Raw genomic sequence first — 16,623 nt, forward strand, 5'->3', positions numbered from 1 at the left:
TCTGAAGGTCATTACTTCATTGCCGGGCTGCTTCTCTCTGCAGACAGCCCCTATTTTGCATTATTTAAATGCCTGTCGTGCCCTAGGATCGTTCCTGCTGGTGGGGGTGCAGCACCTATGGGTGCAGTGCGAGGCTCTCTGCAGCATGGGAGCAAAAAGCTTCAGCCTGTCCTCTGCCAGGAGGAGTGAGAACAGCCAGCACCCTGCGGACTGCGAGGGATTCCTGTGATCCTTTTAATCCTAAGGTGTTTCCCATCATTTTCCTGCAGCAAATGCCCATCCTGGACCCTAATCCCAATCTGTGCTCTTGGGGTGATGTTGCCCTCCATCCACTCATGGTCATTGCTGATGGGATGTGCTCCAGGACCCCCCCATCCCAGTGCAGCTGCCTCTCTCCAGCTGCAGCCATTCCCGTGTGCTCCAGGAGTGGCTTTCCAGCAGGGAGATGGTTGTAGGGTGCTGCTAATGGGATGGCGTTACGAGGCTGAGCTGCATCCATCCATGCTGTGCTTCAGACTCCATGCTGCTATCGGGCAGATTTCTGCTGCTGGGGCAGGACCTGATCTGCCCTATTTGTCGATGGTTTGTTCTCCCAAAAGAGAATGGACCTTGAGTTCTTCTGCCTTAATTCCTGCACCGTGCCCTTGTGCTCCACCTCCCTTACTGCCTCACGTTGTTCCTCATTGCTGCAGGGTTTTGTTTCCTATCCCCAGCTCTGTGCCACGGACAGATCCCACCCAGGAGGTGACCACCTTCCGGGGCAGTGTCAGCATCTCAATCACTATTAAACCCATTTTGGCGAGGGGCATCAATGCATAATGATGTGAATGAATGCTTTACTGCTGTCACTTCTGCTCACGGATGTCCTGTGAAAGGGAGCGTAGGGAGCAAGCTGAGATAAGATACAGTGCGTGGAACAGTGCAAGATGATTAATGAGCCCTTTGTCCTGGGAAGGGAGATAATGCATCTCCTGCTGCTGCCCTATGCTAGCAGCGTTTAGATCACATTTTAAATATATATATTTTTTCTTATTTCAGAGGTATTTCACTATCTGTCTTTGTTCAAGGGCAGATGAGAAAGGGATGCTGCAAATTCTGACGTTTGAAATCTTCCCTGGCTTAATTTTATTCTCAGCTGGCAGCTTTCTTTGCTACTTATTTGCTTGTTGCCTTTTCTCACCTTTGCTGACTCCCAAGCTGGAAGAAGCCCACACCAAGCCCAGCCTGAGCTGCAGGTGGGAGTGTGGCTCTGGGCTGTGATGCTTTGATGCCAAAGAGCTGAAAAGCAGAGGGAAGTGAGGCAGAGCACTTGGAGAGGTTTCCATAGGCTTTCCCATGGCATTGGCAGTGCTGATGTGCTTGGGGCAGGGGGAAGATGCTGTGTGGTGTGGGCTGGGCCTGCTGGAAGTGCCCTGGAACAGACTGGAAGCGGCTTTCATCTTCCTCCTGCTCAGTTTTTTCTTGTTGTTGTCTTCCCTTTCAATTTTTCTGCTGCTCATCCAAAGGAAACCCTTGCAAGGCATTCTGGGCCAGAGCTGGGATTGCTTCTGGGACAGGAATTCCCCAGCAGAGAGGGGATTTCCCCTGCTTTCCCCCAGATACAGGGCTGTGAGGCTTTGGGCAATGCTTAGAAGCCACGAGTCCCAAATTGCTGACCATACTGGGAGCTGCCAGGGTGTCCCTGCAGCAGACAGAGACCAGCAGACAGCATCCTCTCAAGGGATCAGCATCCCCTGCAGCCAAATGAAGCTGCGTGGGAGCTGCTCTCCTACTCTGATGTGCAGACACCACTTGGACTCGCCAGGACCTGTGGGATGCTGCCTGCAGGACGTGCCTGTGCTGCAGGAGGGGACGTGCTGTGCAGTCCCTGCACAGGGACCTCCACCGACCCCATTCCCACTGCCAGCTGCAAAATGTACATGAAAAATCCGATGGCATCAGCACTATGTTCCTCCCTGAAAGACTGGCTTGTGCCCTGTCCAAAACTAAATGAAAGACAGCACTGCCGTGGCACTGTTTGACCTTTCCCATTTTCTGCGGATTGAGTTTTATTGGAATTTCAACCTTTCCCCCCCCCCTGATTCTTGGCTCTGGGCAGCCATCCATCTCACATTGGGGTGGCTGTCCATCCTGAGCCCAGCAATTCCTGTTTGCCAACCAGTGCTGCTCACATGCACACATAGGGCAGAGGAAATGCTCTCAGCCAGTGCTTGCCAGGGCCTCACATTTGTGGCTGGAAATCCTCTCCAGTCGTTAAATATTGGCTGAGTTCTGATTTGTCTTCATAAAAAGGGGAATCTGCTCTGCTCCATGGCATGGGACGGTTGGGAAATGCAATTGCTGCTTGCACACACTGCACCTATCTCAGCAGTGTGCACACATCCCACAGGGCCCAGGGCCAGACATTGTCTCTATATGCTGTTTTCCTACAGGTCACATCCGTGCTGTTGAGTCTGAGCCCATTTTCTGCAGGATCTCAGGACCAGACAGGTGGGAGAAGAAACATCAGGAGCAGAACCCAAAATGGAAATGTGACCAAAAATTATATTAAAAAAAAAAAAAACATCTGTTAAAAAATAATAATTTCTTTGGGGCAGTGTTTTGTGCTGAGAATTAATTTTTATTATGGCTGATTTATAACCTCACAAAAACGGGCCTCGGTCTCGGAAAAAAAATGCATACATTGCAAATACCAGAGGTGTGCTCTGCAGTTTCCATAGAGCCCTCCAGCATTCATCTAGAGCATATTTGTAGGGGTGTCACAGCTGGCCTTCTCCTGGCCGCCTTTTGCTGGGGAATCTTGGCACTTCCCAACCTCGCCACTCTTCCAAAAGCAGAACTGACACCATCACTGCGTGGTTAAAGGTTACTCCACAGGAACTACATCCCATAAGTCTGCAAACACAAGGCTGGAGCGGAGCTGTCATTGCTGCCATCCAAAAATAGCATTTTGCTGTGTGATCTCTCAGGGTCCTTCTGCGTTTTCTGCGCATCCATGAATGCACTGAAGTCAGCAAAAAGGCTCAGGAGGAGCGAGGAGATGGTTGGGACTCAGCCCCAGGGCTGCTCCTTGGGGCTGTGATGCCCATAACGGTACGATGCCATCCAGCAGCTTTGGGAGAGCACCTCCCAGGCTTCAGTTTGCTGGAATTGGGAAGGAAACTCAAGGCTGCATTTGGAGCAGGGTTAAGGCAGCTGTGTTCGATCCCTGCTTTTGCACAGGAACCCATCTGTGGGCAGCACGAGGGTGGCTGCATTTGCACAAATCCTGAGCAAAGGTGGAGCAGCTCAGGTGGGAGAAGGCAGGGAGAGCTGTGCCCGTTGCCCAGGCAGGGGTTTGGGGGGAGGGGAAGGACACATTTCAGCTGCCCTGTGTGCTCCCAGCTGCTGCTCGTAAAGCACTTTATGAGCCATAGCAGCAACTTTGCTGTGGGTGCTGCTGTTGGAGCAGCATTGTAGTGACAGGATGAGGGGAAACGGTTTTAAACTGGAAGAGGGTAGACTTAGACTAGATACTAGAAAAATAAATGCTTTAGTGTGAAGGTGGTGAGACAAACTCAATGTTGGGAAATGCAGATGCGCCCATGGCACGTTCTGGAAGGTTCTTCTTAGCTTTTATGTAGAGAGTAATGCCTCCTATTTGTTTCCATGGAAAGCACAACAGCTACAAAGAGCACAATAACGCCGTTTGATAGAGCAAATTCTCAGCTGCAAAACGGTTTTCAACACAGTCACCACTGTTAGCTATGCAACACAACCCTCTTAGCCAGGTCTTGCAGAAGAGCCCCTTGCTTGTGCCATATGTGCAAGGGGCTCCAGGAGCATCCGTATCACCAGCAGAGAGCAGTGCTGCAAATCAAGTCCAGAGCAACTCCAGGCACCCACAGCCATGAGAGCAGCCCTCGTGCTGGTGCTGCCTGTGCTCACGAGGTGGGCAATCAGTGACTGTAGACAGGTGGAAGGGATGACGGGTTGGCAGAGCCCTGCCCAGCTGGCTGCAGAGGAGCACTTTTTGCCCTCCCCCTGCCTGGGGGCTATAAATGGGTAGGAGCTGAGCAGAGCTGGCTTTTATTTCTCCTTGCCAGCACTAGGAAGGGAGTTGGATAGGGAGCCCTTCCCTCTTGTGAAAGTCTTTTGCCTGGATTTGGGTTGCTTGGTGCTGTGCTTGGGCTGATGGTGACCTCGTGGAGTTCATCACCACCTTTGGGACATGGCTGCAGCCCTCAGCATCTCCCAGCACTGCCCTCGCTTTCCAGAGCGGCACCTACGAGCCCAGCAGGTCAGTGAAGCGTCTCGTTTGTGTCCTGAAAGTGCCTTTATTTGATGCTAATGGCTTGTGATTTCCTGGTGTGTGGGTGGGAGGCTGAGCTGTGGTTTGGTTCAGCTCCTTCTCCAATCCCTGGTGCTACTGTGCTGCCTGTCCCGAGCTGGGGGCTCAGCTGCAATGCTCCCCTGTTGTCTGGGGGTATTTCTCAGCCCTGTGTCTGAGATCTTGGAATGCAGGAACTGCTGCAGCTTCAGGGGGCCATTCCTTAGCAGCAGAATAGCTCTTGGTTTTGCTGTTTCTTGCAAAGCTTCATGCTGCCTGGTCTCGAGCTCCTCAGCATCACCAGAAGGTATGGCTGAGTGTTACCTCTTACCAGGCCCTTTCTATGCTTTCTAAGTGCTGGTGGTAGACATACCAACTCCCTTCTTGTTGCAGCATGCCAATATTACCTCCCTCTATTCTTCTCCTTGTGACCCTGTATGCCTGATTGAGGGCAGCTGCCCCCCGGCAATTGTAGTTAATACAAACACGATGTGCTGTGTTACATTCTACTTGGAGAGAACCATTAAAAGTTGTCTTTTGTGCCTTGCAATAAGGGAACGAGCGCAGCCTTTGCTGCTCCTTAAGGGAGGGCGAGTTCTGCCCATCCCTCTGCAGCACCGTGTGCTTTGTAGCTGCAATCTGCTCCATGTCAGCCTTCTCACTGTGGCCTTTTCAAGTCTTGGATAGGAAGAGTGGGGGTCTAATGGAGCCTCGGAAATCCACGCTGAGTGGCTGAGCTCTCCTAAGCGCTGCTCATCCTGCCTGTTTGGAGGCAGATTATTGCATAGCTGGAAATGTTTAAAATCGCCATAGTGTCAGCAGTCCCCAGGTGTTCCTGGGATCAGACAGCAGCTGAGCTGTGATTCTGAGGAGCCTCTCTGGAGGTTTGATTTGCAGGGCTGGCTTTCACCTGTTGGGTTGTGTGAAGAGCTTTGAAAGGGTGATTTAGTGCTCCTCATCTTGATGGCTCTGCAGCAAGTGCCTACATCCACGCTGCGGTGTCTCGGGGAAAGCAAGCTGCTTCCATAAAGCCATTTCCCATTAAGCACCTGCTGCAGTTCTTCCTGTGGTCGCTTCGGAGAGCGCGGAGCAGATGGGTGCGTGGGGCTGGGGGTGAGGAGATGGGCTGTCAGTTGGAAGTGCTTCTCGAAAGCTTCTTGTGCTTCTATTATACAAACAGTAAAGCTTTGATTAAACGACCCTATTTGATTTATGGGACGCGTGGGTGCACGTTTCCTATATAGCAGCGCTGGCTGCACATAACCTTTTGGAGCTCTTTGGGTGGGAAACAGAAGAGCTTAACAGCTGGGGTAGGGAATAGGAGATAGGAGGGTTGGGGACGAGGCACTGGGCTGTGCTGTGTTCCTGCGGCTGGCATCGCACCCAATGCAAATCCCAAGCAATGTGATCCTAGCAGAGGCATTGCTTTGGCCCCCTAATGATTTCTCGTGCTGAGAAATACTAGGATGCTGTTGAAATGTGACCTTAATAGTGTCTGCGTTTTCCCCGATGTTCTTTGTAAAGCCTTTTCTACGGAGGGTAGCTTGAATAGCGCTGCTTTGTGGACGGCCTCGTTAAAGCTTAATTACAGCGTTTATCATTCAGGAAAAGCTCTGCCTCGGAGAAATGCCTGGTTTGGGAAGGAGGAGGTTTGTCTTCTCTTTCTTAGAGATGAAAATTGAAATGGAGCAGTCGATACCATCAGCAGCTCTCCGTTCACCCGTCTTCAGCCATGCGAACAAAAAAAGGAGAGGTAAAAGGGAGAGATTGGATGTTTCCTCTGGTGCCAACAACTACAAAGAAGGTCATTTTGAGTTTTACTGCCTTGTTAATTCAAGCCGTTAACTTCCAGCCCATCTTTCCCATGCAGTGGCACAGCTTTGAAGCGTTCTTTGTTAGTTTTGTGGTTGTTCTGAGATAAGTATCTCATACAGGGAGATGGCAATCTCTGGAAGAGGTGCTGGGTCGGGAGAGTGAAGAGATGCACGTAATGAAGCCAGACACGTGGACGTAAAACCGATGCAAATGGGAGAACGAAACAAAGCTCTCTGCTAAGCAGAGGATGGGAAGCTGAATGCAGCTGCTCCATTGCTGGGGATGGAGCAAACTGGGGGTGGAGTGAGAGCTATTGGTGACCAGAAAGCCAACTGATGCTTTGGACAAATGTGAGGGATTAAAATGCGGTTTAGTTCCACAAAGGAATGAAAACAAGACCTTCCAGAACGAGGATTTTTATATGATTATTTTTTTTCTTCTGAATGGAATGGAGACAAAACATTTCTGTTTGGATAGCAAAGGTTCCCCTCCCACCACTCTGCCTCTCTGGGGGCTGCGAATGGCTCAAGCTGGACCTCATTCTTTTCCACCAAGTAATGTTAAAACGAATGGGAGTCCCTATGGGCTATTCAGGCAGAAAAACTGAAGTTCCTGATTGCAGCCAAGAGGAACCCTGTCCCCAGTCCTATCCTGAAGAACTGGGGTGAGAAAATGAGTTTCCAGCCGGCAGAGGTGGTCTCACTTGAAATCCAGTGTCCCCAAAGCTCCCTGTGACTGGTTCCCATTTCGGATCCCAGCAGGGGTGGGTGCTGCTCCCATGGGTGCAGGACGTGGAGCTGATCCATGTACCTGCATGGGGAGGGCCCTCTCTTGGGAAGTGCTGTGTAGGAAGTGCTGCACTGGACAACTGCTGGGGCTGACACATGGTGTTATCTTAATTGCTTGACCTTTTTTTTTGTACTTTTCTTACTTTGTGTAAGGGCAAAACCCGCCTTGTTTTTCCAATCAGCTTCTAAGTGCTTTTCAAGTGTAACTTTTGAGTCTTCGAAGGAGTATTGAGTTGCTGAAGGTGCTGGCTGCCAGCTGCTATACAGAAGTCCAACCCCCGGTGGAAGCACCACTGATTAATCTATCAGCTCCTACAGGAGGATGCTGACCTAGATTCTGCCTCGGCATTTAGGTGGAGACACTACAATGTGGCTTTTATCTGCTCACAGAATGGGTTTAGAGGATGTGGAATCTGCAGAGAGCTTTTATTTCCTTTTAAGACCATTGGGTTCGGGTGTGCTACCACACGTTTTCTTTTTTCTTCTCTCTTTTTTTAATCTCACTCGCTGATCATTTCAGGGGTTTAGGAGGTCAGTGGGTAAGAAGCTTATCAGCCACCTCCGAGCAGTTGGGGAATCCTTTAATTTGCACGTCTTTTCATGGCATAACCTGATTATCAGACTCTTGAAACCCACTGGAGGTGGGAGTATTTGCTGGGATGAGCACTACTTCAGTTTGGTCTTTCTGAAGTTCAGATGTGTTGGAAATATGATGGTAACACTTGTAGGCAGGCATTGCTTATCTGGCTTTTTTTTTCTTGCCAGGGGACTGTAATGCAATGTGAAAAGCATTTTGTGGAATAGTGAGAGTTTGTAGTGAGGGTTGCAGAAGGGAGCTGCACCTCGGTGCTGCTCTGCGCTGGGATTCCAGGTGGTTTCCATCCCTTCCAATGGATTTTGGTGCATGGGTGAGCTTTGCTTCCCAGTGCTGCTGGGCTCCTTAGTGTCAGCACGGCTGTCTTAGTGTCAATTAACAGACTGCCCTCTGATCTACCACGTGTGCTCCCTGCCATGGGGACTGCATCAATCACTCATACGCACAGCGATGTTTGCAGCAGAGCCTTGCTTGCTGTGGGTGAAGGGCGGTCCGAGCACATCGAAGTCTTGATTTCATTAGAGCAGTGCTGCAGTTCATCAAAGCCCGTAAATATTTATCTTTTCAGCATTCTTTCTGTGATTTCAAAACGCTGGCTATGTTTGAGGAGGATGCTTTGCGTGGTTGGTTGTGCAATAGGGTTCTGTTTGCCGTAGATACGCTGGGAAGAAGTCTCTGATGGCTGCGGTGAATGGGGAGGCACGTTCCCTCCCAGACGTGGTTGTAACCCCCAGGATTCCCCATCCGTGTGATGAGTCAGTAGGATTTGCAGCTCTGCCAGCCCCGCACACTTGAAAGTTGTGAGTCAATTGCTGCAGATCATGAGATTGATAATAAATAAATAGACGTAGGGGTGCTTCAGCTTGCCTTCTGTCAGCTGGGTTCAGGGTAAAATCAGTTTGCTCCCAGAAAGAAAGGTGGGAGTGGTTGTCTTCTCCCAGGTAGCAGCAATGGGATGAGAGGTGATGGCCTCACTGATGGCGCCAGGCTGGATGTTAGGAGAAACTTCTCCAAAAAAAGCAGTCGGGCACCAGCACAGGCTGCCCAGGGACGTGATGGAGTCACCATCCCTGGAGGTGTCTCAGAACCGTGGAGATGTGGCACTGAGGGACGTGGTGATGGGCACAGTGGGATGGGTTGAGGTTGGACTTGAGGATCTCAGAGGTCTCTTCCAACCTGAATGATTCTGCGGGTCTCATAGTTGCGTTCTGCATTTCTCTACCATCTGAGAGGCTTGGGATTTATTCCTTGTTTGTAACGTGAGCCTTGGGGTGTTGAGTCTTTAAAGCAATGGTCTGATGCTTGGAGCTGGCAGCAATGGGGTGAGCATGGTGGGGACTGCAGGTTGGCATGGGGGTGCTGTCGCTCCTGTCCACTCACTGTAGGGACTGGAATCATAGCATGGCTTGGGTTGGAAAGGTCCTTAAAGATCATCAGGTCCCAACCCCAAAAAGAAAAGCCCTTCTCATCTCCAGCAGTTAAGGAGTTTACCTGGCTCCTCGTTGCGTTTGGGTTTTGAGCCCTGTTCTTGCAGCCACAACAAATCAGGCTGGTTGCAGACATTTCTGCTTATGGAGGACACCGTTAATGGAAACTGCAGTGCTGTCCTTGAAGTTTTAGTTCTTTGCTTGAATGTTTTTATTGTTTCATAACTTCTTTGCACGTTGAAATGGTAAAATAAGTAACAATGAAAAAAAAAAAAAAGCAGTCTTATGACAATTGTTACAGATTCCTGTGGGGTGGAAGGGTTGCTGTCCGTGTTTGTGCTATCAGGAAATTATCTGATGGGTTTTGTGCTGATGTAAAGGAACCAGCTGCTGAAGAAGTTTGTTCATGAAGCTTCCCCATCCAACATTTTTTCTAAAGGCTTATGTTAGAACAAAAATCTTGGTTTTGGACCCTACCAGGAGGATGAATAATCAACATTATTACAGACCTCAATAGCTGCTTCTTTACAGGACAGAGTTCATGGCTTAGAGACCCAAGGCTCCTCCTCCTTAATGAACAAGGGTGCTTCAAAGCTATTCTACTTGAAAGCTTTTAAGTTAGATATCTTCTATTTTGAATTCTGAAGAAGTATTTATTATTCTTTTTTTTGGGCAGGATTATTGATTCAACACGCTGATTCTGTCCTGTGTGAACCCATCTCCTGGATGCCAGCACCAGGTATTTCATATTTCTCTCTGCAGTAGGTTGCTGGGTTGGTCTGTGCCTTCTGAAGTGGTACGAAGCGAAAATGTATGGTCTGATGGGTCTGTTTGGTGCTTAACCTTGCTTTTGGAAGCCCCGTGTTTCCTAACTGCCGCAAGGTGTTTGTGCTCATGGAAACCAGAGGGTGATGGGGCTCATGGAAACAGGGGCCGGATATTGTGGTGTTCGGCATGAGCTGTGCAGCAAGAGGAGGTCTTGCATTGTCCCTGCTGAAATCCTTCTTTCCTTAATGATAGAGATTTTGGAGGTGTAGGAGGCCAAGGCTGCACAAAGGGCACCGGCTCTCCTGCTGATTGCCATTGCATTCCTGCGTTCTGCATTGCTGTGCCCGTGCAGAGGGCTGGGGTTGCCTTCCCAGCTGTTTCTTATCACGGATGCATCGCGTCAGGAGGGAAGCCCCTCGTGTGACCTGAGACATCCCACACTCCTGAAGCGTCTGCAGCGCTGCAATACTTCTTGTCAAACTGATCCTCGACCTCCTTTCATCGCTTTAAGGTTACGGTGCTCCCTGGTGACTGCAGGGTGTGAGGCAATGCTGAGTTCTGGCTATGCAATTAAACTGCATGAAGCGCTTCACCCGCTTATGTGATCGTTTTCATATGTTTTCTTATTGGTATTTACTACAATACGTTACATTCCGCTATTTCCGCTTGGAAACGAGCGTTTGGCTGCAGGAGCAGAGAGGGGAGAAGAAAGGGAGTCAGATCTGCCCTCTTGCCACAGGGGGAAGGCAAATTGCTGAGCAAACGATGAGCGCAGCGGGCACCGAGCCACTCCTTGCCGCGCTCGGGCTCAGCCACCATCAACGTTTTTCCATCTCGAATTCGCCGATCCGCTGCGCTGCTCTTTCTGACCACACTCCTTTGTTTATTCCCCAACCGCTTCAGATGAGCAAATCTGCACTGGCAAGAACATTTGTGGGAAAGCAACATCACGTCGCATACTTGCGCGAGTAAATATTCACAGGAGGATCCACGTCGAAAGCGCTCGCACGGCCGTCGGCAAATTCTCTCCCAGTTACTCAGCAGAGAGAGCTGTTGAATGTCTATAGCTGTTCGGTGGGCAACTGGCAGGCGGGTTGGGAAGACGTGTGACGTATCAAAGCCTTTGATCATCAGTGCTGTTCCTATCAGGGATAGGAATGAAAGCATCTGCCCTGGGTTGACTGATGGAGTGGCGCTTCGTAGCCACGCGTTGGGTCTGCGCGTGTAGGCTGCTCATCAGAGCTGAGTGCGTGTGGATGGGCTGTTCATAGATTGTTATGGCTTCAGCTGGGGGCTGGGTTTGCAGGATAAATGAGCAGAGCGTTACTTGACCGACATGAAGGGAATATGAAGACTTTATTTACCTTTCAATTCTGAGTGTTCTTGTTAGCAATTAATGTGTGCGCTTCTGGAGAGCTGCTACTGAGTGATGATTATCTCATGGGATTCCCAAATTCTCTGCTCTGAGTGCCCTGTTCTCATAGATGCTGTTGTCTGGTTTTCCGTTTTGGAAAAAGCAGCTCTTGCCTTTGACACCCAGATAGACTGGGCTTCCCAAGAGTGAACTGTTGCTGCTTGATTGACTGCTCTGTTTTCCTGGGAGTTTCTCTGTAGAGGAGAAGAAAGCACTGATAAATTGTTCCAGTTGTGGACAAACGTGGGTTTTGTTGGATGCTTTTTTATGGAGGCCGACTGCCGTGCAGAACTTGTTATTCTTTCAGATGGTTGACAAAGGTGGGTGAAATACAGCTGGGTACTTTTTGGAAGTGCTGGACTTGAGTCTTAAGAAAGCAATTAGCATTTTACAGCATCAAGCACACATACCAAGTGGATTAAGAATTGGCTGCTACATCTGAGAAAAGAGTCATCATCAGGGAACCCTCATGAAATAAGAGAGGTTGCTAGCTGGGCCGTGTGGAGTTTGGCACATTGTTATTCCATCGTCTCATCAGCAACCTAGAGTCAAGATGGAATTACTGCTGATAAAGCTTTTGTACAGCTCATGCTTTGGCTGGGAAGCGCGGAGCAGGGAGCGCAGAAGCGATGCCATGTGGTCTGGAAGGCTTTGGTGAGCTCAGCCCACGGAAACTCAACGTGCAGATGCAGTTCCACATCTGAGAGCTGTGCAGGCAGGAGGTACCTGTGATAAATAATGGTGCCAAAGGATGGGGCTGTCACAGAATGAGGTCCCCGTGTTCCTAGCTGGCAAAAAAAGAGGTCATGGCAATGCTGGGCTGTGCGTATAGGAGGGCTGCGTGTTCTCATCATGCTATGGGTTGGATCTTGTTTATTTTGCAAAGGGCTGTGAATGCAGTCAAGGGGGAAGGGGAAAGCTATAGATAAACAATGTGAGAGCTGAGGGAAGCGAGATATTTAACCCACTGAATTTATGGGAAAAAAAATGAAGTGATTCGGTATTTATGCACAGGGATAATTGGGGGGGGAAGCTTTGGAAACAAGGCAATGCAAATCCTAGCTGGAAGCAGAAATTAACACGTTGACTTAGATGTGAAGCATGTATTTGAGTACAAGCACTACAGAGGACTTAGCATCTCTTAATGCTTGGCAAATGGAGGCTGTGTGCCCAGGGAGGGACGTTTAGCCAGAGCTCAAACAAGGTTGTGGTTGTAGGGCTTCAGTTTTTGGGCTTGGCACAGCTGGGTGCTTGGATGACTGTAGTGGTTGGTGTGCTGCAGGAGGTCAGAATGATAGCACCATCCCTGCAGGACTCCAGTGCGTTTGTCCATAAAGCTTTGCAAACTCTGTTATATTCCAATGGAAAGAATTGATGTTTTTTGGGGGAGGGACTGAGACTTGTGACCATGACCACGTCTTCGTTGGCTGGAGCGTGGCACCAGGCAGTGCAGGCACTGCTATTTTCACATCTTCTCTGGTACCTTCTCCAGGAGTTGAAGCACTTGGGGCTGGTGTGTGCTATCAGCTATAGGGCTCTGGAGTTTTCCCTTGTCACAGCTCATGGTAAATGATAACTAGGTCGAAGGCTGGCCAAATAAAGCAGTTTTTATTAAGCATCTTAAGTCGTCTTTACAAAGCAGTGTGGTTTTTCACCTTGTTGCAGGAGCTCTGAGGTATAGGCCAACTGTTGAGGCAAGGGAGGCTCTTGGTGTTTTTATCCTTCCTTTCATCTCTATCTTCTCTTCGAGACACCTAGCTCGGAGATGCTCTGCTATTTCCCAGACCTCGTATCAAAGACGTGCTTGCAGTGAGGCAGAGCCGTGATCATCTTTCCCCTTCCCCACTCTCCCAATATCTCCTACACCATCCCCTGAAGAAAGCATTCCTTTTAGTAAAAGAAAACATTTTTGGTTTTTTATTTAGAAGCATGTTCTCAGATCAAGTGCATTGCTTGTGATTTCTGGTTCTCATCCACTGCTATGCTATGTTGTGGTGGAGCAGGGGGGACTGATCTCAGTGATGTTCTGTTCCCTGGAGATCCTTAAGCCAACAGTGCCTTTCTGGCAGCCCAACAGGAGCCCACTCTTCTTCTTGATCAAATTCCGTTTTGCTTCTATTATTGTGGAGTTGAGCAAGCAGGAGATTGCTCACTTTCTGGTTTAATCATCACTGTTGCGTTAAATGGTTCCCAGATCGGAGCTTAGTGCCTCTAAGCAATAGGTAAAATAATCTTCTCCATCTGCATCCCTTTGGAATAGGGATGAAGGATGCTGTTTGTTGCTGTGATGTTATTACCTCCGCAGCTCTCGTGGCCTGGAGACAGCAGGCTTGGGCTCCATGACTGGCGATTAGGGGTTTTGGTGGTGCTCATTCTTTGTTGTTGTCGTTTGGCTGCAGATGGGGAGGAAATACCTTGGTGTTGTCAGCTGAAATGTAAACAGAGTGGCCATCAGCAGTCAGGAGTCATTGAGGTTCATCTGCTCTTGCGTTCCCTCGTAACCATGGGAGAAGCAGATTAACATGAAGAACACTGATGCATGCATGTGGTTTTGTGCATTTAAAGCTAACCAGATGTTTGAAACATCTTTCTGAAATACAGATGATGATATAATGACTCCATAGCAATAGGGAGCGTTGGCAAGGGAGACTTGAATATCCCCCAGTGTGGCATGTAGCGATGAACTCCTGATTCGTAGGCTCAGATGAGTTCAGGAAGTTCACAGGCCATGTAAGGACAACAAATCTTTGTTCCAGGCATGTGCTTTGTCCTTGGTAACACAAACACTGCTGGACTGAGGCCGTCTTCAGGTTATTTAATACAAGGAAAGCCTCCACTGGCCGATAGACTTGGCACTTGCGGGATGCCTCTCATCCAGAAGCTTTATACAACGCTCCTGCTGGGAAGTCCTGTTGTTGGATGGGGCAGAGGGATGGGCTGGGATGCTGTGTAGGATGGATGGGCTAGGCTGCCACGTGGGTTGGAGGGATGGAATGGTGGGAGATGGGGTGGGATGCCATGTGGGATGGAGGGTTGGTGTGGGCTGAGATGCCATGTAGGACTGAGGGTTGGCATAGGCTGGGGTGCCATGTAGGATGGAGAGATGAGCTGCCTGTGGTCACCAGTGCTCAGTAGGGCTGAGGCACAATGCTCTGCTTGTCCTATGGTGAAGGGCTCATTCTTGTGTACAAAGAGGAGAAAGCATTTGAGAGGCAGACACACAATGATTAGGCAGATACGGGGTTTGGCCTCTTACATTTTAGCTTTGTAAATCTTATAGGTGAAGAAGGGAGTAATAAAGTGCTCTGGGATGCAGGTAATCGGATACGAAGGCATTGGCCACAGTTCCTATTGCTATTGTCTTTGGAGGAGCCGTGCCTATATTTCTCTTTATATCAAATGAACAGATAGCAATTTCCTGCCTCACTTGTGTTTCCAGGCCGTAGTCTGCTGCTGTCTTTCCCCTGTAGCAGAAACATATGGTGGTGAGAGGAATGCGGCGTCTGTCAACGCGTGCTGCAGGAGGAATAAGGAAGCCTAAAAGCGGGGCTTAATGGGGGGGGGTGCCTGTGTTTTAAATAATAAAAACGTCTTTCCTGCTAATTTGGTTTGGGTGAATTACAGGAGGAGGGGAGGAAGGCTGTAGGCGATAATGCTTGTTGTACTCAGGGAGTGGTGAGCGTCACAAATGCAGCAGCAGTTGGAGGGATGTCAGTCTGGGGGCAAAGCTGAAAGCACAGCCTATGCTTTGCCTGGCAGATCTGGGATGGCTTTGCTGAAACGAAGGAACTTCTGCAGTGTTTATTCTGGAGGAGCAGCAGCTCTGTGTGCTTCCTAACCTCGTACACCTGCTTGCTGCTCTGCTGCTCTGCTTCTGTTCCTTCCACGTCCCCTGCACCCAACTGACAGCAGACTGAGGTCCTGGGAGCGTTGGCACTCCTCTGCCTGATGCACAAGTCTGAGGCCTCGGTGGTGTCACTGCTTTGCAACCAGTTGCTTTGCTGCTGGATTCAATTAGAGGTTCCTTCAGGCCTCACATACTCAAATTAGAGTGTTTGTTTCATCCTGAAATATTCAGCCAAGCTCCAATTCCTTACCCGGCTTGGGCTGGACCTCATGTTCCTCTGAAGCTCTTTGTGCCACGATCAGTCTAGCACTGATACCCCCAGCATAAAGCTGGTGTGTCCTGCACTGTCATCTCTGGGTTTCTAATAGGAAAGTGCTAATGCTGAACAGTTGTGGTAAGATAATTGGCTTTTTCTTCTCGTTTTCTGTTCGTGACAAGTGATCACCTGAGGTGTTTGCAGATACTGAGCCAACTGCTGGGTTTGCCTTTGGCTACACAGTGAATTCCTTGGAGGAGGTTTAATTGTGTGATGCTCACACGGAGTTCCATCCGCAGCAATTAATTTGTGCTCCGACCCCTGAGCTACAGAACAGTGCCCTCTCGTGTGCAGCGCAGAGATGAGCTGCAATGATGGCCTTTCACAGAACCAGATGTGTTTTTTGGAGCGCTGGTGAGAAATCGGGACTGACCATCTCTGTGCTTTTGCTCTGCCTGCTTTTCTGTGAGGCACCGTGGCCTTGGAGGCTTTTGTGAATGGATAATTCAAGCTATGTAAGCAAATATGTCCTTCTAAGCTGTTTGTAATCAATGAATCAGTTCACTGCACGACTTCAGGAATAGGGGAGAACAGCTGGCAGGTTTCACCTGTTTTCCTTCTGCTCACACACCAGGGCTAGCAGTAATGTCAGAAGTTTGCACGCAGGCAGCAGCATCTGTGCTCATATACCAATATACCAAAAACTGTAGAGGAAGGTGTAGAAGATGACTTCAGGGTACTCCTGTTTAAAAAAAAAATATATATATATATAATATATATATATATATAAACTAATACATATATTACACAGTGCTGTTTTTTTGTTTTTTACTTTTTGCATTATCACCTGGCATTGCAGTGGGGCTGTTTGAATGCATAGTGCAGTTAGAGTCTTTGCCATACAGCCTACAAAAGAGACAAGCCTTTCTGCTGTCTCCTGTGCTGCTCTTTGCATGATTTCCCTTTCAGTCCTGGCCTGATGCTGTGCAAAAATAAATAAATGATCTTGCTGGTTGGATTCTGCAAAGCAAATACTGGTCTCCATATGGTAGCAATGGTCCTTGTGTTCTTCAGTCTCCATCTATTGTCATGCTTTGCTCTTAGGCTCTCTTCCAAATAGCTCACAGTTTGTGTTCTGTTTCTACAGTGACTTGTCTGAATTGAGGTGTCCTGCTTCAAGGTCTTAAATTCTTTACAGAGGTTCTGTGTTTTTATGTGTGGCTGGATATGAACAAATAAACTTGCAGACCTGTAGGTGTCGTGTGGACAAGAGGATTGGGAATACTGAAGTGCTTTTTGACTAGTTGTGCAATAAAGAGACCTAAAAATAAGTTGGAATGGAGCTCTGGAGGCCACCTGGTCTCATTACCCTGCGATGAACAGGGACAGCCGTGGCTCCATCAG

The 16,623-nt window shown here is 49.0% G+C and overlaps 1 protein-coding gene across 4 annotated transcripts in view; it reads left to right on the plus strand.

The window, feature by feature from the left end:
• ZNF469 (zinc finger protein 469) overlaps window positions 1–16,623 on the plus strand; it is a 185,672-nt gene that overhangs the window by 20,958 nt on the left and 148,091 nt on the right. For 2 of the 4 annotated variants that reach the window (XM_090149463.1, XM_090149464.1), the window contains exons 1-2: window positions 4,046–4,279; window positions 9,611–9,673. The gene's annotated coding sequence lies outside the window, so the exon portion shown is untranslated. Of the gene's footprint in view, window positions 1–4,045; window positions 4,280–9,610; window positions 9,674–9,954; window positions 15,950–16,623 lie in introns of those variants that run through there. The other 2 variants (XR_004170064.2, XM_090149465.1) reach the window with 2 other exon arrangements.

This window comes from Phasianus colchicus, chromosome 13 (genome assembly GCF_987193195.1).
Source record: "Phasianus colchicus chromosome 13, bPhaCol1.hap1.1, whole genome shotgun sequence".
Classification (NCBI taxonomy): Eukaryota; Metazoa; Chordata; class Aves; order Galliformes; family Phasianidae; genus Phasianus; species Phasianus colchicus.